General features: G+C 39.3%; 1 long non-coding RNA gene across 1 annotated transcript; it reads left to right on the plus strand.

Annotated features, from left to right (window-relative positions):
- Positions 1-43: 43 nt before the first annotated feature.
- On the plus strand, positions 44-23,297 carry LOC121523530. Its single transcript, XR_005993053.1, has 3 exons — positions 44-114; positions 19,675-19,974; positions 23,049-23,297. It is a non-coding gene; the product is annotated as an uncharacterized LOC121523530 (long non-coding RNA).
- Positions 23,298-24,136: the final 839 nt, after the last annotated feature.

Raw genomic sequence — 24,136 nt, forward strand, 5'->3', positions numbered from 1 at the left:
CCAATGAGAGGCAGTCACATGACCTCAAAAAGAGAAGGTGAGAGTCGTTACTCACTCATCAGTCGGTATGGTGTGGCTGCTTCAGACGTGGGGTCCAGACAAACATTTAACATGGTGAGTCTTTTTTTACTTTGTAGGGATGATTCCTTCCTTTTTGGTTAAAAAACATCTTTCTGTTTCAAAGTTGTTGATTTGTTTTTATCTAAAGAGCACTTTGAGGATTTTTCTTCAAACTTTGCTCAGATGTCCTCTCTGATTCAAGGGTAAAGATTTTAGAGGTGAAAGGTTCATCTGTTTCATAACTGTAAATCTCTCTAGTTCTGGTTCTGGTTTAGAGATATTCTCCACTTTTGTTCATTTTAATAGAATTATAATTAAAAACAGATTACAGCAGTGGTTTTCAAGTGGTGGGTTGCAAAGGTGGTAAAGGATTGTGCCAAAAAAGTCTAGCAATGGTTTTATAGCATGGTTGTTTTTTCCGTTTATTATTTTCTCTGCATGGGTTCAACCTCCTGAGGTCCAAACTGCACGGTCCATCCAAGCACTCACTCTGTTCAGGGTTATGGGGCACACCTATCCCAGCTGTCTCTGGGTGAGAGAGACAAACAACCAGGCACACTCACACCTACGGGCAATTTAGAGTCACCAATTCACCAAACCAGCATGTCGTTGGTCTGTTGGAGCAAGCTGGAGTACCCAGAGAAAATCCATGCATATACGGGGATAACATGCAAATTACACAGAAAGGCCCGGTCCAACTGAACCAGGAACCTTCTTCCTGTGAGGCAGCACCCAAATTGCTTTTTTTTTAAATCCATGTGATTGGTTGACCAAAATTTCTCTATTTTTCCTGAAAGAGCCAGTTTTGGGTCTTGAGGCTGAGGCAGTTGAGAATCTCTGGGTTTAAGTAGATCTTAGAAAAGCGGTGTATAAAGTTCTGAAGATTCCAGAGGAACAGGCATGCAGGCGAGAGGATGGACTGTGATGGAGCAGCTAAAATGATTAGTGCACCAGCTGCTGCTCATGCATTGATTTTAACATTACAGCTCTGAATATTCATCATCACACCATGTCCATTAGATCCATTACTGTATCGCCGCTCTCAGCCTCCATTAACAAAAGCTTTGAAAGCTCGCTGATGTGACGCTGCAGAATCTGTCAGACATCCTGAACTTTATTTCCAGAGTAGAATACACCAACAGGATGTTGACAATCTTATGGTTTTATTACTCTGTAAACAAAAACAAAGAAATGATAATTACAGGGTTACACTATGTGATTTTCAGTCCTGAATTTTGATTCATACGACTCACTTTGGGGGCATCTGTCAGCCTGGTCATGACTCGTTTGTCTCAGAGCTGCTCCATTCTGTAAAAATCAGAATCACCATTACTTGACATCACATTTTTGAAATTGATTACTTAATAAACCTGGAACCAGTGGCAGCTGGTCAATAGGGGGCGCTAGGGCGTCGCCCTCCCATGACTCTCCACAAAGAGAGGATGGATCTTAACTTCATTAAATAACTTTTTTGAAAATTTGCTTTAAATATCAATAAATTTATATGAATATCTAAACCCGATCATGTACGGCATAAAGATGATTTATTAAGAGATTTAAATGTATAATGTGCAACAAATCAGTGGATCATGAACATTCTAAGCATTTGCCTTTACTTCCTGTTCACTCATTTCCTCCCTGGGACGCAGGCCTCCTGCACCCAGAGCCTTCCATTCACTGCAGTTTTAAGGCTGCGCCATTTGATCCTCCTCAATACAAGAGATAGGAGCTCTGTGGGCGCAACATGACTGCGCCCCGAAGGGATTATCACTAACCACTCGCCAGACACCAACAGGTGGCAGCAGAGAGATACGCTTCATGATTTGAGACACACAGAGGAAGTCATGCACCGTCGGGGTAAATACTGGCTTTCTGCCAGGTATTGCACCTGCGATCGTTGTTTAGCTCATCAAGAGATGCTAGGAAGACAGTGAAATGCAATAAGAAAACTCAGTGGAGTGTTTAAGAATAAGGCGTTTAGAGAGGAGGACAAAGAAGAGCATGGAACTGACCAGCCAGATATCAGGATTAGGGCTGGGTATTGCTAAGAACCTCATGATTCAATTCGATTTCACTTCTTTAGGTTGCTATTTAATTCAATATCGATTCAATATTGATTTAAATGCTTTGATGTTGATTCAGTAAGAAGTAGAGATACAAAAATGACCTGTTGACAATTTTTAATAGTTATTTTCATGCCTATGTGAACATATGTGGTAGGTCACCTCACATTTTTTAGCAATAAAACATCTGAAAATAAAAATCTGCGCAAAAATAACTTATTTGTGCATAAGGAGTACAAAAGTAAAAAACATGAAAGTTCTGTATAAACAATGAAAAAGTAAAGTGCATGTAAACTTTAATAATGTTTCTTTCCTCTTGGAAATTGTGATAAACCTCACATAACATGGTTATGGTTGTTGTTTGGTCGAGTGTGGCCTCCGTCCATACAATGCAAATCACACGCACAGTGACCCCCACTGGCCAGGAGGTGAATCAATTCAGAGGATTTGCTGAATTGATATTGAATTGAGGGGGGAAGTATTGTGATGCATCGATTTATCGATATTTTTACCCACCCCTAATCAGGATGAAGCAACAAAGCTGTGACTAATATTAGGAAGTCAGTAAACCAATCGATAAATGATAGTTTTGTGTGTGTTTAAGCATTTTTGCTGGTCTGGTACTGTATACATATTTTTTACTCAACCAGTGACTATTGAAGCGGTGACTACTTGCACCTTATGCCTTTAAAAAAAACAAATATGTAAAATGATTATTCAGTCAGCTCTTTAACATAATTTTGTCACATATTGAGTTGATAATGTGTGATAAGTTAAAGTTTTAAGTTGACTGTGATAAGAGTTAGCTACTTGTGGCTGCTGATGGCCCTTATTATAGCCATCTTATTTTAATATTTGTTCACCAACCAGCAGATGTAAAAACGGCATATTAATATAACTTAACTCCCGGTGTAGTAACATCTTTTGATATACTTAACATACATAACATATCAAATTGGGATTTTTTTGTCCCCTCCCCTGAAGAAAAATGCACCAGCCGCCCCTGCCTGGAACACCTGCATCTGTGGAACCTTTGGCAGCAATTGCAACAAGCTTTGTAAACCTGGACTGGGGGATTTTCTGCCATTCCTCTTTGCAAATCTCAAGCTCAGTCAGGTTGGATGTGGACTGTCGGTGGACAGACATGTTGGACAGGGCTCAAGTCAAGGCTTTCACTTGCATTGTCCAGGTTGTAGCTTTAACCTGGATTGAATAGTCCTCACTAACTTTAACACACTAAAGGTGAAAGGGTGCCAAAGCGGCCCCATCCTCCTGAGATTGACCTGAATGTGGCCTCAGTGAAAAGTGTTTGGACCTTTCTAGAGTAAAGAGAAGAGTGCTCCTGCTGCTCTCTGTCAGTCTGTAGTGAGATGAGCCTCTCTGTGAGCGTTGTGGTCACTCAGAGGCGTGATCTAGCAGAGGTGCAGACAGAGTTAATAAAGACTCAGCTTGTCTCTCTCACTCTTTAACTCTCTCTGACGTCCGACTGCAGACTCACTCGTTGATTTGATCTCTGACTGATTAACTGAGTGCCTCAGGACTCTGTCTGAGCTCACTCTGAGCTTTTTTAGCGCGCCATGACCCGATACTGCAGCCTGCTCCGACGCCTGCTGTCCGGGGAGAGTAAAGGCAAGAGGGCAGACGAGGAGGAGGGCAGCGTTCACGGGGAGACCAGCCAGCTGGGTGAGTCCTCCTCCCCCTTCAGCTTTATTCCCAGGAGGGAAACCTACAGGAGCTGCTGCTCTGGTGATTTTCTGTTAAAGTTAACAGTGATCTGCCTTTTTTCCCCACTCTTCACTGATAAAATCTCTAAAAGAAGGTTCCTTTTCTAAAACACAATTATTACAACAGTGCAGTCAGAGGAAATCAGCACTAATACAGGATATTTCACTAAAAGGTGCGTCCATCAAACTGCCTCAGCTGCACACAGAGATTCTGACACTCACAGACCTCCCTGCTCCAGCTCTGAGGTCTGAGTGAGTTTGCATGCTGTTGGGAGGGAATTTGCATGTTAGAATGCTTCAACCTTCGGCACAACAAAAGCCTGAAACAGATCTGTCCAAAGCGACAGAACAAGAGTGCATATTTAAATAAAAACAAAAATAAAACTCATATTAAAAAAACAGCAGCTGTAAATAATCCCAGAGTTAAACTAGAGTTATTACAAATGAAGAGCTGCAGGGAGAAATCACACTTTCTACTCTTTTGGAATTAAAGTTTTCACAATGGTAGAAACTTTTTCATCACAGCATCATTTAAATGATCCAATTTCTGTTTTTTTAATAATCAACCAAATCAAGAGATATGGAACAGGATCAGGGCCTATGAGAAAAATACTGATCACAGTTTTTGCCAGATCCTAAAATGAAAGTAAGAATTATGAGATTAAATTCAGATTCCTGAGCTTCAAGTTGGAATTTTATAATCAAGTCAGAAGTATGAGATCAAAATTGGATTTTTGACATTGTCAGAAATATGAGATTAAAGTCAAGATTCTGAGATTAAAATCTGACTTCTGAGATTTCAGTCCCAATTCTGAGATTAAAGTCAGAATACTGAGATAAAAAAAATCTGTTTTGAGATTAATGTCAGAAATATAAAATGTCAGTCAAAATTGGAGATTAAAGTCAGACTTGAATTCTGAGATTTTGTCAGATTTCTGAGACTAAAGTCAGAAATTTGAGCTCTAAATCTGAATTCTTACATTGAAGTCTGAATTTTGAGATTGAAATCTGAATTTTATTTTGAGATTTGAAATCAGAATTTTGAGATTAAAGTCTTAGTTCTGAGGTTAAAGTAAAAATCCTGTGATTTAAGTAAGAATGTGAGACTAAAGTCTGAATTTTAAGATTAAAGTCAACATACTGGGATAAAAGTCAAAATTTGAGAATAAGGTAAGAATACTGAGATCAAAGTCAAAATTCTGAGATTAAAGTAGGGATCTAATTCTGAGATTAAAAACAAAAGACAATTATGTGATTATTGTTAGAAATATTAAACTACAGTCAGGAATTTGAGATTAAAGTCAGACTGGAATTCTTAGCTTGAGCAAGAAAGATAAAGTCAGAAATCTGGGATCAAAATTTTAATTCTTAGATTGAAGTCTGACTTTTAGTCAGAATTTTATTTTGAGATTTAACATCAGAAGAGATTAGATTAACGTCTCAGTTCTGAGGTTAAAGTAGAAATCCTGAGATTAAAGTAAGAATATGAGATTAAAGTCTAAATTTTGAGATTAAAGTTAGAACTCTGTGATTAGAGTCAGATATCCGAGAGTAAAGGGAAAAAGAAGTTTGATCTCAAATACCTTTTTTTCAGTGGCTCTTATCCTTTTTCAAAAAAACAAACAAAACAAACAAAAAAACAAACTAGAAAAGCACTTGGAGAGCACAGACCTCCGCCATCAGCCCTATCTTCCAATAGTGAAGAATCCTTTAAAAAAATTCCTGGATCCAGACGGTGATCCGGATCACTCCCAAAATTTAATCAGTTCTTCCGTATGCCATTTTTTACATTTTCTGAAAATTTCATCAAAATCTGTCCACCTTTTGAGTTATGTTGCTAACAAACAAACTAACAAACTAATAACTAACAAACCCTGCAGATCACATATTCTCCTCGGTGGAGGTAACAAACAAAACCTAAGGTGTGGTGGTGACCACTGCAGACAGCCTCCAGTGGACAGGAGAGGAACTGAAGCATTCTCTGATTTGCCTTTGACTTCATTGTCAGTGGAGGATGCTGCTCTGTTTAACACTGGAATGATAAAAACTGACCAGAAATGACTGATTCCAAATCAATCAGGAGATCTTTGAGATTACTGATCATTAAAATGACAATGTAGAGAAACAAACAGTCATCAATCTCAGGATTGTTTACAAAAACATTTTCAAGAATAAGAGCTTACACTCTACATGCAGCGGCTATAGTAATATTCACCCTCTTAGATGTTTTTCCCTTTTATTGATTGTATAAATGAACTATGGTGGATATAATTTGGCTTTTTGAAAAACAAAAAAAACCCTCTGATGTCAAATTGAAAACAGATTTTTATAAAGTAATGCCAAATAAGTAAAAAATCCATAATGTCAAATAAGTGCATAAATATTCACCTCCTTTAAGTCAGTGTTTAGTAGAGTCACCTTTGGCTGCAGTCACAGCTCTGAGTCTGTGTGGATAGGTCTCAGTCAGGATCAAACATCTGGACTCTGGAATTTTACTCCATTCTTCTTTACTAAACTGCTCAAGCTCTGTCAGGTTGTACAGGGATCGGGCATGAATAGCTCTTCTTAAGTCCAGCCACAAAATCTTTATTGGATTGAGGTCTGGGCTTTGACTCGGCCACTCCAGAACATTCCCCTTGTTGTCTTTAAACCATTTCTGTGCAGCTTTCTCTAAATGCTTCGGCTCATTGTCTGACTGGAAAATACATCTTCTCTCAAGCTGTATTTCTTTTGCAGACTGAAGAAAATTGTTCTCCAGGATTTTCCTATATTTTGCTGCATTCATTTTACCCTCTACCTTTACAAGCCTTCCAGAGCTGACTGCTGAGAAGCATCCCCACAGCATGATACTGCCACCACTATGCTCCACAATGGGGATGGTGTGTTGGTGGTCAGCGTTTGGCGTCTTGTCTGATGGTCAAAAAGCTCCAGAACAAAGAACTTTCCTTCTCTTGACCATGGAGTCTCCCACATGCCTTCTGTTAAACTCTAGTCCAGATTGAATCTGAGTTTTCTTCAACAGTGTCTTTCTCTTTGCCACTCTCCCATAACGCTCTGACTGGTGAAGAACCCGGCCAACAGTTGTTGTCTGCAGAGTCTCTCCCATCTCAGCTGCTGAAGCTTGGAACTCCTTCAGAGTAGTCATAGATGTCTTGGTGTCCTCTCTCACTAGTCTCCTTCTTGCACGCTCACTCAGTTTGTGAGGACGGCCTGATCTAGTCAGATTTACACGTGACATATTTCTTCATGATGGATTTAACTGAACTCTGGGGGATGTTCAGAGACTTGTTCAGGAAATTTTTTTGTTCCCATCCCCTGACTTAGACTTTTCAATAACCTTTTCTCTGAGTTGCTTTGAGTGTTCTTTTGTCATCATGGTGTAATGGTAGCCAGGAATACTGAGTAACCAGTGACTGAACCTTCCAGACACAGGTGTCTTTATACTACAATCACTGCACTCAGGTGATCATCATTTCACTAACTCTGAGATTACATTCAATCATACATATGATTGTGTTTATTGTTTAGATGTTTTTAATGTTTGATAGAAGATTAGAGTTAACAAAGCAGAAATAAAGAAGACACGTTGACATTTTAGTAGTAATTCTGAAACATCAGCCTCTCCTCCCCGTCTTCCGGTTGTGTCCGCTGTTATGATCGAGTATAAATATCCGTGTTAACGTCTGTGATCAGCTCTCAGTGTCTCACACCTTCATCAGCTCACTAATATCTCTTTACACACGTGCTCACACCCTCCATAAAACACGACACTGCTGGCCTTCAACCATCGACTCTCTCAGAGAACATCATCAACATTTATTACTGCAGTCAGAGCTTTCATATTCTGCCTGACGACATGTTAAACTTTACGAAACGAGGAACATCTGCAGCTGTTGGTGTTGTTATATGCTGGGATCTCTGTCCACTAGGGGGCAGCAGGACGAACCCTACTCTAACCTAATGATACAAAACAACATCAACAACATAATGTATGGCGCTGTAGATCAACAGTTTATGTGTTGTTATTAAGTGATTGTACCATCAGCTGTTTATGATTTAAAAATAAGCTTTCTCTAAGAAATCAGCTCTTTCTCTGCAGGGATCCCCTCTGTAAGCCTGATTGATGCATACACCGTAGGTCTGCATAGCCCTGAACCCTACACTGGACCTTAGATCAGGACCAGAAATTCCATCCGGACCCTACCGGAGCCTATGCATCCTCCCACCAAGCCCGGCCTGAGCCTGATTTAAAGCTAGCTTTAGTTTTAATCAGGGCTGCCAAGATTAATCACATTATTCTGCATTAACTAAGGTCCACAATTAGTGCATTCATTTTTTAAATTGCTAATAATCCCATCCTTTACTGTCCTGTTAATCCACATCAGTGTCTCCCTGCAGCCACAGTTGTGTAAAATGAGTCAGGGCGTCTGCAGGGTCTGAAGAAGTATTAAAAGTTGATAGATGAAGGTTGCAAAAATAAGACTTGGATGCATGACCTTAAGGTCTTAGATTTTGTTTTCATTTTTTATGCTTGGTAAAAGAGGTTGCAGGCTTGTTTTTGTACCTTTTTTCTATTTAATTTAATCACGAATGAGGTTATGATAAAACTCGCACGCTTGTTAATGTCCTGGCCTGCTGAACTGTCAATGCATCCTCAAGGATCCATGCTAGCAGGTTAACCATGTGCTTGCATGTAAATCCTTCCAGTGGACAGGAGCTGGCATGAAAAAATCCCTGCTGAATGGTGTTTGGGCAGAGTGTTGCAGAGTGAGACAAACACACTAATGACCATGCATGTAGAGGCCATGATGGTGTAGATTAGCTTTTAAATGAGAGTCAGATCCTGAATGCACCAGACATGCCTGCCTGTTGGACCACTGCAGGATGAACTTCAGCAATCATTCATTCAAACCCTCACTTCTAAGGAGCATTTTTCCTAACTCTCCATCTTCTAACACTGACTTTGAATCCTGGAGATACCAGCAGAGAAGTATCTGCAGACATCGGCCTCTCCTCTCTCTGCTGGATCAGAAGTTTTCCTGGAGCAGACACTGCTGTGTTCCACTTTAGGATTTTTCCATAGAGCTGTTGGTGTCGACAGAAAAAAGAAACGGAGGGAGAGGAAAACATTTTTAGCTTCTCGAGCAGAGATAGAAACAGAAACAGACCGAAATTAGCTCCAGTAGACTCTGCGAGTGTGACCTTGGTGGAGGTTTCTCAGTGATATTTACAGGATGGAGTATTTCTGTCCCAGCAGCAGCTGTTTGTTTCTCTGCTCTGTCAGCGGCTCGTATATCTGCACCCCTAAATCCAGCGCTTAAAAACACCAGCAGTTAAATATCTGTTCACACCTGGACTCACAAACATTTGTTTGGATTGAATGTAGAACTTTACTGATAATAAATTGCAAACACAATGACCCCAGTTCTAAAAAAGTTGGGACGCTGTGTAAAATGTGAATCAAAATAGAATGCAAGGTTGTCAGATCTCATAAATCCATATTTTATTCACAATCGAATATAAACAACAAATAAGATGTTGAAACTGAGACATTTTACCATTTCATGCAAAACAACTCAGTTTGAATTCGATGGCAGCAACATTTAGTAGATAATTTATTAGTTTTCTGCACATCAGGGATGGCTGTGTCTATTCTGGAGTAAAGGATACAAACATCTCCTACGTTGTTTATGAGAATGGGACTGGTGCCGTGCCTGGTTATGAGAAGCCAATGGGGAAATTTATTTAAGTGAACCTAAAAGATAGTGGCTGTATATTTGGGTCATTACAGTAAAAATGTTACTTAGATAATTGCTGTATATTTGGGTCATTATGGTAACAGTAATACTTAGATACTGGCTGTATATTTGGGTCATTACGGTAACAATGTTACTTGGATATAGGCTGTATATTTGGGTCATTATGGTAACAATGGTACTTAAATAATGGCTGTATATTTGGGTCATTATGGTAACAATGGTACTTAAATAATGGCTGTATATTTGGGTCATTATGGTAACAGTAATACTTAGATACTGGCTGTATATTTGGGTCATTACAGTAAAAATGTTACTTAGATAAAGGCTGTATATTTGGGTCATTACGGTAACAATGTTACTTGGATATAGGCTGTATATTTGGGTCATTATGGTAACTATGCAGATTAGATATTGGCTGTATATATGGGTCATTATGGTAACAGTGCTACTTACATATTAGCTGTATATTTGGGTAATTATGGCAATGATGCTATATATATATATATATATATATATATATATATATATATTGGCTGTATATTTGGGTCATTACGGTACAGTAATACTTAGATATTGGCTGTCTATTTGGGTTATTTTGCTAACAATCCTACTTAGCCATCTGTTAATCAAAATGTAAACTGATACGCCTATACAGTCCTCAGAGATGGTCTCAACTACCAAAACCAGCAGTTTTTAGGGAGATTTTCTCAGTTATGAATGTTTATTTTCACTCAGGGTTTTCTTGATAACAAATTTTGCATCATGTTGAGTTTTTAGAAGACTTTAAAGAAATTAAATAATACCAGGCGTATACAGGCTGTGGATATTAAAATGAATCCTACACACAAGGAGAGAGGGGGTAAGGAGTTGAGCAATAAAACCATATGAGAGGAGACATGGTGACATCTTATCCTCAGAGGTCATGATTTTTGAAGATAAAGAAAAAATATAATGTGATATACTGATACTTATTTAATGTGGTATTTTTAAAAGTGTCAGAAACATCTGAATAATTCGTCCTCCATTATTCTGCAGTTACTGTCAGCGCTGACAGTAGGAGCGTCTTTGTCTCCCTCTGGTGGACACTCTCAGCTTTTCTGATTTGAGTACCACTTTTTACCACTTAAAGCTTTACAGTCAGTACAAAGGATGATTCTTTCTGTTCACTGAATAGCCCCATTTTTATCTGCACATATTTACAGACTAACTACATCTCTGATCCATTTATACCTATTTTATTTCTCAGAAAATGTCTTTTTGATGCTTAGATTTTGTCTTTTCATCACATTGTAGTCATGGTGATCATCTTGTGTCTCTCTCCACTTCTTCTTTCAGTATTCGGTCTCCTTTTTCTTTCTGCAGAGTCATTATCATGTCTCTGTCATGGACTTCATCATCCTCCTCTTCATGAAATACCCTGATTTTTCTGGTTATGTTCTCCCCTGATGGTTCTCTGTAGAACTCTTCTGTCTTTTCAGGTCATCACAGCATATTTATGCTCAGAAAAAAATATCTTTATCCATGTGGAAAGTAGAGTTAAAACCAAAGCAGTACGACAAAGATGTCACGGTTTTACTCTGTGCCTACATTACCCATAATGCACCTCTTCCTCCTGCTGTGGCTGCAGCTTCAGATGATAGTGAGCGTGTTCAAAGCTGCTGCTCGTTTTCATGTTCATGAATGTTTCAGCAGAGCATCAAACATTCATCTCTGTTTAACTGGGATAAAACTCAGCAGATCAGCAGACTCAGAGCTGCAGTCTTCCAGCAGATGGCGCTGTGTCTCCAGCCTTCTGTCATCACGAGAGGCTGCAGCTGATCGGTCCATCACTGATGCAAACTTTATTGATCACAGTAAGAGAGGCAGAGCTGAAACCAAGGCTGCACCAGTGGTCATGTTTGTAGGAATATCACAGATTTCATTATTCTGAAGTTTTTTATTATTTAAAAAAAATGAAGATTTTTTTTCACTTAAATGCACTAAATTTCCAACAGTTTGCAAAACTAGTCTTCACCAAAGTCTTCATTTTTATACTTATAACAGGACATGTCTTTTTATGATGGCTGCCATCAGTTGCGAGTTCAACCCCCTGAGCTCACCCCCATAGCGCCACACCTCTCCACCAGGCCCCTGAGACCCCTGACCAGGCATTTCCAGGTCGAGCAGAGACCAGACCTGGGCTGCGTCTCACTTCGGCTGTTACGTGGCTTGGGTCTTTTCCTTGAGTCTTAGTCCGCCCCACCAGAGACTCTTGGAGAGACTGGAGGAATCGACGCGGAGGACTGGAGACCAAAGACCGATGTTTAACGGCTCATGAGACGTCCTTCCGTCTGCAGTGTCACGTGAAGCAACATCAGTTTATGATCATCAGTCAGCTGATCAGCTGATCACATGACTTAGGAATGTTTAAAGTATGGCTAGTCATTGACAACACTGAATAAATCCACAGTAGAAGGGAAAAGTTTGAACTAAACAATACATATTTGCAGATCATAATACATTTACCTTCTGTGACTGTTAGCACTTTTTTTTATTCCGTCTCTGCAGCTCAGGATAAACCTCTTTGTTTCAAACCCTCACATACAAACCACAGACTCCTCTGAATCACTGCTGAAAAATGTTGGGTTATTCCTTTAAAGACGAGGCTGTAGGGATTATTTTTTATCTCCGTGTGTTATGAGTCATCAGACCTGAAAGAAAGAAACCATACTGTGGATGTATGTTTGACGGTAACAAAAGAGGCTGAAATAATCCAGATTTAGTGAAAACACAGCGAGCGTTTCTGTTTGAACATCAGGCTAACGCCCACGCTGATGTTTAACACTTTAACTGTTTCAGCTGCAGACAGAGCGTTTGAGTGTAGAGGCTCGCTGTGGTGAGGTCAGAGAGATAATTTAATGAGCTAGAAGTCAGATGTTTTTATTTTTCTCTCCTCTCAGTCTCATAAATGTAACAGAAGAAAAACCCTCAGTGTTTTTAATTTCACTGAGTGTAGATTTATAATTAAATTAGCCAAAGAGTAGAAAAAAAAGGGATTTAGAGCCTTCAATGGGGACTATTTTCAGCAGTGGATTAATCCACGTTTGATGATTTCTGTGGTTTGGTTTGTGTGTTTTTCACCAGCAAGATCCACACCAGAAAAAGATGTGATTTAACAATTATTGGAAGGCTTATTTTGAATCTGGTTTCAATGTTTTCACTCTGGTTAGTACTCAAGGGATCTGATGTGCAACCCGGATTCCAAAAAAGTTGGGGCGCTGTCTAAAATGTAAATAAAACATATCTTGAACCCACATTTAATTCACAATAGAACACATCAGATATTTAAACTAAGGCATTTTACCATTTCATGAAATATTAGCTCATTGATGGCGGCTACACATCTCAAAAAAGTTGGGATGGGGCAACAACAGACTGAAGAAGTGGTATTGATGAAAAACTGCTGGAGGAGCATTTTACAGCTAATTAACTGGCAACAGTTCAATGACATGACAAGGGGAGTATTTTAGAGAGGCAGACACAGGGGCGTAGCATGGGGGGGTACTGATTACCCACAGTAGGGAGGGGCCCTAAAGTGTGTTTTTAAATATTGTTCTTTGTAATTAGTGCATTATTGAATCAAAAGCATCTAAATCAGTGAAACTCAATGTGTAGCTCTTTTATGTCTTCATTTGAAATATTATTCCCCAGGAAACATTTATAAAGGGAATCTATGACCTCAAAAATCATCCATTGCAAGTCACATTCATCAGTTTGAATCCATATTTCCCATTTTTTTTAACCTTTTTTTTGTATTATTTGCCACTTTAAATAAATTTTTACTGCTTGAAGCCAATTTTTGCCATTGATTTCTGCCATTTTGCCCATTTTTACTGCGTCTTTCCCATTTTTGCCTACAGTTTTTTGCCTCTTTTATCCTGCTTTTTGCCATTTGCCATTTGCAATTTTGTCCTTTTTTGCCACAATTTGCCCACTTAATCCACATTTTGCCATTAAATGCCAGTGTTTTCAGCATTTTTGCCCATTTAAGTCACTTTTACACTCATTTTTTCGCTGTTTTTAGGCATGTTTTTGCCACTTGTAACTAATTTTTGGGTAACTTCTCACCAATTTTTGCCACTTTCTTCCCTATTTTGCCACTTTTTCTCCCTGTTTTTTCCACTTTTCACCAACTTTTTGCCATTTTATGCCTACTTTGCCCCTTTTTGCCACTTTTTTGCCGTTTGACCATTATTTGCCACCTTTAACCCTTTAGGTTCCAGAGTTTTTTTCAAGAAAATATATCATTTTGATATCAAGATTTCAAAAGGCTGTTGCTTGAAAGTGGTTAGAGATAAAGGCATACTGTGAATGAGAAAAATCTTCAGTATGACCCAAAGTTTGTGGTGGGAGTAAATTCACTCATCTAATTTGCATATTCTGACGTCACTAAGTGGCCTCCATCGCCACTGCTTCTACCACGTCTGCCCCTACCTCCGCGGTGTTTTTTTATTCCTGCTACCTCCGTCAATATTCTTGTTTTGACCACCCCTGCAACCCCCACCACGTCCCCAGCCCGGCTACTGTGAGGAAAAGCAACGGCTTCGGTATGTGCTGCTTGTGGACTCTCATGGCATACAGAGTGCTCACAGATGCGCGCCAATTTCAGTGTCACCGGACAACTGAACGTCGTGTATTGACCACCCCTGAAACCCCCACCGCGTCCCCTCATCAGCATTCACCGATTACTCCCACCCCGGCCCTGGTGAGGAAAAGCATCGGCTTTGGTATGTGCTGCTTGTGGACTCTCATGATGCACGGAGTTTGTGTGGCTCCGACTTCTTGGTCTCACCGGACGACTGATCGTCATCGTCACAGGGGTGAATGTTCCACTATTCCTCCTGAAATTGTGAGTATTCTTGCTAAAATTCGCTCTCTTTTTCTCTTTTATGCACCGACTACAACCACTTCTCCCACTTCCTCGCCTCCTCGACCAGGGGATGCATCTTCAAACTCTCTCTCCAAAACTTTGAATGGAAAGACGCCCACATATGCTGCTGGGATTGAAGTTACTCATGTCTGCCATCTCCTGGTGTAAAGTAGTAACAACATTAGGCACCATAGTTGCTGCTACAGCCCGTTTTATTCTGCAATATTGCTTGTTGCAATTTTGCAACTTTGGTGCTTAAAGGGTTATCTTATATTTATTGTGACTCTAATCAGTTTTTGCCACTTTCCACCAATTATATTGTGGATCTTGCAAAGGCATTTTTGTAACAATTTGGCTCTTTGGTTGAGCAGGGTTGAGTAATGCTGATCTAAATGAATCGGTCAGTAGACTGAAATTTATATCAAATAGACTGAAATAAAATTCAATCTTTTTAAAAATGTCCAAATTGTATAGTCCAGCAACTTTAAATGATGCAAGTAAATTTAATTTAACCATAGTAAAAAAATGCTCTTATATTGGGAAATTATGCTTCAGAAATACATTTAAATGCATTTGTTGCTTGGCTAGCCTGTTAATGGGAGCCCTGTGTAATATTCTTTCTGGGGGCCCAAAATCCCTAGCTACGCCCCTGGGCAGAGGTTTACTGATCTGTGAAACTCCGTCTAACAATTGTGGAACAATTTCAGAAAAATGTTCCTCAGTGTAAAATTGTGAAGACTTCAAATATCCCACCGTCTACAATCCATACTACCATCGAAAGATTCAGAGAATCTGCTTGAAGTTATTTTGAGAGTAAATAAGGATCTACCTGCTGGACGTCTTTCAGAGCATCAGCCTCTTCAGACTCAGAGTTAATGAACGTCTCTTACAGTAGATAGGGAGCGCTGCGTGGTGTGGCGGTGTGATGGTCGTGGAGGTGTCCTGCTGACTTTCTGCTGCCCTCTGATGAGGCAGTTTGTCTATTGATCAGGAAACATACCTGAAGGACTGAAGGACAGGAAATCCACAGCGGCAGCGTCACAATCGATCACACGGCTCATTAACACCCAGCTGGAGTGTGAGGAGTTTGTGTGTGGATATGGAATGAGGATTTTCAGCCTGCCGTTATTCAGCACTTATTCTACAGAATCTAAAGGAGCAGAGCGATTGCCTTCATGGACTGTATAAAACATGGACGTAGCCGCAGTAGCATCAGGGTTGGTTTCTGGAGAGACGTCATGAAGCCCAGCGATGCGGGTTACCATATTCAAAACCTCCTGGTGGGCAAGAAAGGCATCCCTCTGCTTTGTATCATGTCATAACAGCATGAAAGTTAGTATCAGATACTACACAGCATCACATGCTTACTGTCTAAAGTCCACTTCAGAACAGAGACTCCCAACATGACTAGACCGTTTAGGACAGGGGTGTCAAACTCAATCACAGCAGGGGCTGGATTCTGGATTCAGGTCTAACCTGAGGGCCTAACAGGGTCACCTTTTTAACCATAAACAGTCAACCTCATTTCACTAGTAATAAAGTATGAAAATATAAAATATGAAAAAAAGAGATAAAAGATTTTAAGGTTAAAAAAGTTAAAAAGATCGGTTTAAAGGCTCATATTCAGAGAAAAATAAATTTATTAGTTCAAAAAGGTCAAAACATGAATTGAAAAGGAAAAGTTATGTTTTTTAAAAGCAAATGTATTAGAAAGAAAGTCAAAATTATGATCTTAAAAGATCAAAATTTAAGATAAAAATTATGATCATGAAATTAAAAGTCAAAATATGATTGTAAATTTTAAATTGTGAGTCTTAAAAGGTCAAACTGTGGGATTATGAAGTCAAAGTAAGGAGTTGAAAAAATGAGATAAAATACAAAATAATTACTTAAAAAGGTCAAAACATGACTTAAAATTTCAAATTATGAATCTAAAAGCTCAAAGTATTATATGAGAAGTCAAAATTATGAGTTGAAATGCTCAAAGTATGAAATGAAAAGTCAAAATCCTAAGTTTGAGTCCCTATTGTGAGATGCAAAATTGAAAATATGAAATTAACATTCCTGAGTTCTCATTTATTTATTTTTACTCCTTAATTTTTCAGATTTTATAACTTAACCAGGAAATCATCAAAGATAAGCTGACATTTTTATTCTTGAGGAAGTCTGCATACTGATGGGCCAGTTATTACAAATATCATATCATCTTGCGGGCCGGATTTAACTGTCTCATTGGCCAGATTTGGCCCCCTGTCCTTGAGTTTGACACCCGTGGTTTAGAACGTCATTGGTGACAGTCAGCTGTCTAAACTGAGCTGTCAAGAATGCTGATGCACCACTCTGCTGCTGTTGATGGCAAAGCTTCACCTCCTCCACCCCAGCCTCCTCTTTTATAGCATAAAGCTTGTTGCACCCTCATGTTCAGATTCATGCTACTATGGACTGAATGCTTTTGAACTACTTTTATTTATTCAGTATGCGTAGTCATAAATGTCTCCATCCATCCATTTTATGGCCAGAATCACAGATTTTCAGACGTACTGGTGAAGGTCTCCTCTACATCGAGATCTTCTACAGACTTTTCCAGCCCTTGTTTTAAATGTGTTAGGACTATTAACACAGTGGTTCTCAACCTTTTCAGCCCACGACCCCCAAAATAAAGGCGCCAAAGCCTGGGGACCCCCACTGTACCTGAAGGTGGCTAAACAGCCATGCACAATTAAGAATAGTCATGTGGAGACAATCCTACCGATAAAAAGGGGAAAAGGGGAGAGCTTTCTGGCACCCAGCCAAACTGGGGCCCATGGGGGTCAACAAAACCATAGTCCATTGTGAAGTTAAGCTGTGGTATCCATATTTTATATCTAACCTGAATAATAACCACACTTATCAAAGAAACAAATATCTTTATTTATTAATGTGTGTAGCCTTCTTAATGTAAATACCTTTGTAATAAAATAAAAGAAAGTTAAAATGTGGCTGAAATTGCTTTAAATTAGCAAAAATGGGTGGAAATTTGGTGAAATGAGATGAAGAATTTATATAAACTGCCAATAAAGGGTTAACTGAGAAAGGAAAAATAGGCAGATATTGGCAGACATTGGTTAAACTACCAAAATTGGGCATATCAAATGGTGTAATGTGGTTAAAATGGGAAAGCCTGGGTGTAAAAAAGGGGTTGAGAGTGGCAATAATGGGTCAACAGAGGCAACATTTAGCTTAAGTGGCAAGATTTGGTTTAGAAGTGGCAACAACAGGCAGAAAAAAGTGGTGGAAAGAGTTGAAACCTGACAGAAATAGGTGTTAAATGGCAGAAATGTGTTAAAGTTGGTGGGGAAAAATTATGAAAAGGGGTAAAAATGTGACAAAACTGGTGTTAAGTCGCAACAGTGTAATTTAAAAATATTCTTAGTTTTTTTTTTAGGGCATCTGAGGACCCCCTCTCAGTGTTTCGCGACCCCCAGGGGGTCCTGACCCCAAGGCTGAGAACCACTGTGTTAACATGCAGAAAAGAGGTGAGGTCAGAGTGGATGTATGAGTCAAACAAATTTCTTCTGTCTCACCAGAGACCAGTGTCTGGGTCCTAAATGAAGTCAGGACAAAAACATTGACTCATTTGGAGTTTGGGTTCCTAACGTTCTGCAGTTACGTCACAGGCCTTATGTAAGTGAACAAAGCGGTCATATTTATTTTAACAGAACTGTCTTCTTCTCCTGAACTGAACCAGAACCCGTCTGACCGCCTCTGTTTTTACATGAATGTCAAACTTCACTGACAGTCTGAGAGGCAGAAGCTTTATCAGTCATGTAGCTGTGAGTAAAAGTGCATGTTAAACTCAGTGGTTATCAGGGATCAGTCTGCAGTGAACATTTAACAGTCTGAAAGATGACTACCTCAGCAGTTTGAAAGAAAGAGGACCGTTTTATTCCTACTTAGCTCCTGGGGCTTAGATTTTCTGTTTCCACCAGGTGGTTTCGTTCTTTTGGGTTCAGTCCAGGATGAAATGATTTACATTTCTGTTCTTAAATGTTGGAAAAGCACCAAAACGACAGATGCATACAGCCCTACTTTTTTGGCACCTTTCAGGTTCGGGTGGGGCATGTCTCTCTTCCCACATGCAGTGATGGGACCAATGGTCAGTGAGGGACAGGCTCACATGAAAAAAAGAACAGGTTTAAGCCGCTGAGTTAAAAAAAAACAATGTGAATAAGCACCGTCCTATCTGTGTGAACACAGAGCTAAGAACAACAAACCCAGAGGAGGTTTGACTTAACTCTGTCTCTTCAAAGTCAAAACCCAACAAAACATTTACAAAGAACATATCAAATAGTAAGAGTTTTATTCTTAATTAGTTTACTCTAACATAAATGCCAGTATCATCTGCGTATGAATAAATCTGAATATTCTTGGTATGTGTCGTTTATGGGGGTGTATTTCCTTGGTGAATCTGTTTCTACTCTAAGAGTAAAAAGCATCCTCTATGTTCATCTCCTTATGCCTCATTGGTCAACACATTAATGTGTTCAAACTGACACTCATTGATCAACCCTCCAGATGGATTTGGCCATTTTCTTTCCCAGCAGACCTGTCGGACAGACAGCATATTCTTGATGATGAAGGTGCTCGTCTTTGTTCTCCTCTCCGTCTCTGTTTTCAGTCCCTCTGAGCAGGTACGAGGACGCGAATACTCGACAGTAATTAAAGACGCTGACCTGGTTTGTCTGTAGGGAGAGTAGGCCTACATTCACTGACACATGCTCTCTGAGTAGGGATGTTTCCGTGGTAATCCTGAAGAACCAATGAAAGCTGCCGGACTCATCGGATCCGCCTCAGGCTCAGAAACCAACCGATTGGATGTGGGGGATTATTTTTTTTTAAGAGCATCAAAGTGTTCCAACGTTCCACTCAGATTTTCACTCTAATTCCAATTTTTCATACTTCTCAGACACTTTTATGCCGGCTTGGATCAAAACGTAGACGTTGATGAGCTCAAAGTTCAACATGACATTCACAGCGCTCATGTAAATCCTTTAACCCCTTTCCTCTCCCTACCATAGAGCATGGGTTCGCCATATCATGAAGACTGGCTCTTACAGTGTAGCTTGACATGGAAAAACCTCAGTTTAATGTTTGATAAATGTCTTTGGTATTTCTTACAGTGGTAAAGGGAATCTACGTGGAATCTTCCGGTTTAACTGAGGGGACTGAGAGCTAAACTCGGCTGTAAAGCTTCCTAACTGTCAGAACTCGGCGGTGATTGACCGCCAGTGGAACGACAGCGTGATGGAGTCAAGTGTACACGCGTCTAATTAGCAGAAAAGAGCTCGTTATATAATCCAATCAACAGCTGAAGAGAGGATGAGTCACTGGCAACAAACATGGAGTCTTCGTCTTCATCACCATCTTCACCTGCTGTGTGGATTTGATGGGAGGAAAAAGATCAAATTTGCTGTAAACAAGTACGTTTTCCCATAAACTCATCCTTTGGTGCAGACTTCATCAATCCTGCAGAATTGTACTTAAAAATGTGCAAAGGATGCAAAAATCCAAAGACAGTAAATATGTAATTACTGGTAAAACTTTAAATCTGCCTTTTTCTATCAGCCTGGTTTGATAGAGGGATGAGGTGATTTTACAAAGATGATTAACCATGGCTTAAAATGCCACTTTTTATCAACTTAAAGGCTCTGCAGCACTGGGTTTATGAACCCGATTTATGAACAGTGATGATAAAGGATTTTAAGATTTCGAAAAAAAAGAAAAAAAAAAAAAAGATTAAACATCACAGCATCAATGTTACTGTTTGACAAATAAATGCTAAATAAACGAGTTAAAGGCTCAAAATCTGAGATAAAATGTCAACTTTATAAGTCACGAAGTTAAAAAGAGTTTAAAAAGTCAAAATAGAAGATAAAATTCAAAATTCTGACTCTAAAAGGTCAAAATATGAGATAAAATTCTAGATCAGGAGTTTAAAAAGTGAAAATATGGCATCAAAAGTTAAAGTTGGGAATTTAAAAGGTCACAATATGATTTAAAATGAAAAACTGTGAACCTAAAAGGTCACAATATGAGAGAAACGGCCAAAATTATGAATTTTAAAGGTCAAAATATGAAATAAAAAGTCAAAATTAAGTTTAGGTCATAATTTTGGGATGCAAAATGAAAATGTGAAATGAAAACACAAATGAATTTCTGTCTCTCATTCCTGACTATTTCTACTGTCTACCTTTTCAGATTTTTATGACTTAAGTTTTTTTTTTTTTTTTAAATTAGAGTTAAATTTACATTTTTATACTGGAGGAAATCTGCAGACCTCATCTGGGTGAGCCACTTCAAATGAATATTTGAAATGATCTTGTGGGCCGGGTAAAACTCCACAATAGGCCGCATTTGGCCCCCGGGCCTTGAGTTTGACACCCATGCTTTAGCCCATAGATATTGATACCTAGATGCTGTGTTCACACTTCTCAGTTGCCTTCGCGGGCGCCAAATGCAAAAGGGCGAGTCGCAGCTGATGATGTACATAAATCCATGACGGAGGGAGGTCTGTCTACCATCAGAATGCTCCCGACTCACTGATAAATGAAACCATTTTCCAGCTGTTTGTTTTGTTTCAGACATCAGACATGCATCCATGATCCAGGATACCTGAGTCAATGAAAAACAGGATTTCATTCTGAAATTCTTCATCTGATATAAGGTTCTAGTGATTCTCTAGTGGTTCTCTACTGGTTGGGCATCAGGACCCACCACTCCAGTGTTAATTTCGTTGACTAAAATGATGACTAAACAGCCTCTTTCTCCATGACAAAAACTAGACTAAGACTAACAAAAATAGATCTGTGATGATTAAAACGAACAAAACTAAGTTTAGTTTTCATCAAGATGACTAAAACTAGACTAAAATGTAATGTAGTTTTCATTGGACATTCAAAATCCGGGATATTTCTCCACTGTGAGTAAATCTGTCTAAATGCAATGCATCTGTATTTATTCTGCCTCTCAGCTGTAAAAAGCAGGGATCCCAGGTTTAGCAGAGTGCAGAGAACACAAGACCATGATTTGGTGCCAGATTTAGGCAAGAGAATAAATGCTTGGGCTAAAAGTAAAGACTAAACTGTGAGGACTTTTTATGGACTAAAACTAGACTAAAATGTTTTTGAGTTTTCATCAACTAAAACTAAAAAGGATAGAAATAACTAAAATGTAACTAAAACTAAAAGACATTTTATTTGCAGACTAAAACTAAGACTGACATTAAAAATAGCTGCAAAAATTCACACTGCACCCCTCCCCACTTATCAGAAATCAGGACCCAGATATTTTAAAATTTTCTATTACTTCAATGTATTTTTAAAAAACTGTGCAGTCTGGACCTGAAACGGAATAAAACACGACTGAACAAAGACACAGGACAACTCAAACACGTTAAAACATGCATAAATACAAAAAGCATGCATGCATTACATTTTATTTTACTCCCTTTTCCCTAGCATGTCATTTTAGCAAATTTGTGAGGAGTTACCTTGTTATCTTAAGAAAACCAGCTTTGTATCCTGAGAAATTTAGATAAATAAGTGGGAATCTTGAGAGAATGAGATTGGAGACTGACATGGAAAAGTCAAATAAAAAGTATAAAATTGTCTCCACTTAGGCCTTCCATACTTTATAGAATTTTCTGGCCACCATTTTTTCTGGGCACTTGTTTGCAACCCACTGAAAGGAGCTCCATGACCCACTTTAGGGTCCCACCCCACCACTTGAGAACCACTGCTCTATAGAGCAGACAGCAGTTTGTATAGCTTTACACTGTGGAAGAAGGACCACGCAGCAATCATGTGACTGCAACTTCGATTCATGCATTTATTTCCAGCACCCCTGTTTTATGAAAAAGATGTAGTCTTTTAAAGTTTTGGTACTTTCTGATACTTTAAATCATTAAAATAACAAAGTTTGCATCAGAAATCTACTTTTCGACAACTTTACTTTGTACTGCAAGAAACCAGACAGTTTTAGACCAAAAACCGTCTTCACCTGTAGATATCAGTGGATTAAAGAACAATAGAAGCAGGTGTAAATTTGTGGAAAACTGCTGATACCTGAAGTTGAGTAACATGGCGAGTATAAGTCAGATTAATGCTTCTCTGCATGAGTTTTGTTTGCAGCTCCTCCTCTCTGCTCTGGGATGAAATGTGAGGTGATGAGTGAATCATGTCTGCTCAGAAACATCAGCAGCTTCATGTGAACACGCTGCAGAGTGTCGGAGAGTGGTAATACCTGCAGGCTCAGAGCTGATCTGATGATTTTTCAGCTCTGAGCTCATGTTCAGGAGGGTTCTCTGATGCTGGAAACACACAGCCAGCTTCAAAATGCATTTATGTAACAGCAGCAGAGTCTCCTATCTGAGAGATGAAAGTTCAAATGTATATTTCAACATTGTCTCTACATGGACCTCTGAAATCATGCTGCCTTGAACTGTGGTGGAAGTAGGGGTTCTGGTTTGTAAATGGTTCCTTTTGTATCTGTCTAGGAGGACCCTTTCCAACCATCTGGACCCTAACTCCTCTGCAGCAGCCTCACTAGGCCATGTGGTCCCCCAAGGCTCCGTTCTAGGCCCCATTCTGTTTTCTCTCCATGCTTCCCTTGGGGTCCTTTTCTGATTACTACAGGAATTCTTTCCTTTGCAGATGACTTGCAAGTTTACCTGTCTATACAGAGTCCATGAATGCCTTGTTAAGTTGTCCCAAAGAAACCAAGGCAGCTTTTATTCAGCTGCTGACCAATAAAACTCCTTTTTCTCATAAAAGTGTTGATTCAGGTGCTGTGAAGCATGGCACCTTTATTGAAAGTACCAATTTAGTACTGCTATCAGAAAAAACCCAAATATACCCAGCTCTAGTGTTAGTTTGGCCTTTTTCATTAGCACTTATGTTTGGGACCAGTTCATAAAAGGTAGAGCAAAAATCAGACTTGATAGACTCAATGAGAGTTCGTGGGGCAGATTTCTGAGATGAATGTCCTGAAAACCAACGACTGCTGAGGCTTTAAATACGCATGCAACATATAGACTGATGTCAGACTGGGCTATATTCCAGTGTATAACATTAAGTCCTACCTTTGATTGTGAAAAAGTCATGCTTATAAGGCTGTACTCTAGCCTAGAGCATGTAGTATGACATCAGATTGGACTGTAATTGTGCTTAGATTCAGTAATCCTAATCTGGACAGGGCCATAACATGTGGTCCTACCTTTGACCGGACTATTATCCTGCTTAGAATATGAAGTCCTATTTCTGATTGGGCAATAATCATGCTTATAAGGGCAGTCCTGCAGCAGATTGGGCTATAATTGCTTTCTTAATCTGTTGTCCTACCTCAGATTGGGCTATAATTGCTTTCTTAATCTGTTGTCCTACCTCAGATTGGGCTATAGTCGTGCTTAGGCCTTTAGTCTCACTAAGGCACTAAGGTTATAGAATTATCCCCTCCAGACCCAGATTGGCATGGACCTGGTCCAGGATAGAACCAACTGTGATAAACAAACAAACAATCCTTCTGCAGTGATGTACATGTGTGTCCGTGTTGTGCAGCATTTGAGGCGGTGTGTGTCAGTGTGTA

Source organism: Cheilinus undulatus, linkage group 2 (assembly GCF_018320785.1).
Source record: "Cheilinus undulatus linkage group 2, ASM1832078v1, whole genome shotgun sequence".
NCBI lineage: Eukaryota > Metazoa > Chordata > Actinopteri > Labriformes > Labridae > Cheilinus > Cheilinus undulatus.